A 1,983-nucleotide genomic window follows, 5' to 3' on the forward strand; every position below is an offset into this window, starting at 1 on the left:
GTCCCAGGCGCTATCTTGGAATGGTCACCACACCCGCTCCTCACAGCTATGCCCTCTGGCCTTTAGGAATCTCATGAATATGGAGATGTCTTGAGACTCTGCAGCCTATGTCACACCCTCTACATGTGCTACGTGACTGAAGGCCACAAACCTCTCTGTGGGAGGGGCTGTAGCTATGTGAAAGGAGCCAGGGGCCAGGAGCAAGGCTGAACTCCTACCATCCCTGGAGGGTCTCTGCTCATCCAGGTACCCAGCTGCCTCTCACAGTCCCCCACAAATATGCTCTAGTTTACCAAATCACATAGAAAGGAATCAGAAATCATAGTGCAGCATGTGCAGTGTGGATTTTTAGGTTATTAGGAAGACATAAAAGCATGGATGATACAGGCTGGAAATTTGGCTGAACACTTTTAAAACTACTCATTCTCAAGGTAACCAGTCCTTCCTTATGACAGCATGATTCATTTATGAAGACAAGATACTCATGAATTATTCACCCCTTTAGGGTCCTATCACAAAATGCTGCTATAATAGAAGGTAAATTTCAGCACAAGAGCTGGAAGGAGCACAAAGCATAGAAAGGGACACCAAACATATTAAAAAGTAGAGATGTAGTCTGAACCAAAAATAACAATGGAAAATTATAGGAAGACCAGATTGCATGGGGCTAAGTTTCTACAGAAATTAATTTTAACCAGAAGTTTGGAAACCACTGACAGCATTCAATAGAATGGAGAAATTGCAATAATTGTTTGTTTGTGTAATTAGTGTGAAATGTTTTGAAAAATTCTTTTACAGGTATGATTCAATTAAAAAAAGGAAAGAAACCATGTAATATCTACTTATAATTTGTTCAATTAGAGTAATATTTTAAAAAAATTTCTACGGATATTCTTAGGTAGATGTTAGAGATTTTAGGTAAAGAATAAGTTTACAGGATCTGGAAAGATGTCTTAGCAGTTAAGAACATTTGCAGATGTTGGAGAGGACTTGAATGCAGTTCTTAGGATCCACATCAAGTGCTAACAAACACTTGTAAGTTCAGGGGATCCAATCCAGTACCCTTTTAATGGCTCTTTGGACACCTGTACACATGTGTGCATTATTCTTCACAAACACACACATACACACATGTATAAATTTTTAAAAAATAAATTTATGAAAATGTAAAATGGATTACTTGTGTTAATTTTAAAGTCAAATTCAAGTTTTTTTCATAGAAAGAAACTGTCTTCATGTAATGTGACTAGTTACTTACTAAAGCATTGTTTGTTGCCCACGTGAATATATAACAAAGAGTGGAAGACCCAATTATAGAAATAAGAACTGTTATATTTACAGTTTCTTAAAAATATGTTTCTTGTGCTTGCTTCAGCAGCACATATACTAAAAATATGTTTCTTACAATTATATTTTACTTTTATATATGCATACATTTGACATGTATATGTGTATAGACAATACATACTTTATTTTTAATTGTATGAAAAGGCAAGCTGCTTTTTTATTTTAATGCAAAACAGACAATACCATTGAAATCACCCCAAATTCATATTTTCTCATTAATTCTCCATAACTTCAACAAAGTTCAGTAATGACCCAGTACCTTAAATATGAGCACTACTCATTTTCTTATCATTCGGAGACAACACCTGACATAAACAAATTAGGCAAAGGTGTGTTTATTGTGGTTTACAAATTAGGAATGGATAGAGTCTAACATGGAAGGTAGTCATGATGACAGATATACGAGACTGCATTGTATTTCCTGTAAAGAAGCAGAGACTGATGAACTCTGGTCCTCAACTTTTATTCTCTTTTTTCTTTATTCTACTTGGGATCCTAGCAGTGGTAGAGTACAGAACACATTCCATACTCAGTTAAACCCTTCTGAAAGCCTAAAATGGATCAAGTTGATGATGAAATGTCACCATCACATCCTCCAACAGATATTACTTATGTGTCATTAAAATTAATTTATTA

This window comes from Grammomys surdaster, unplaced genomic scaffold (assembly GCF_004785775.1).
Source record: "Grammomys surdaster isolate TR1022 unplaced genomic scaffold, NIH_TR_1.0 125801, whole genome shotgun sequence".
NCBI lineage: Eukaryota > Metazoa > Chordata > Mammalia > Rodentia > Muridae > Grammomys > Grammomys surdaster.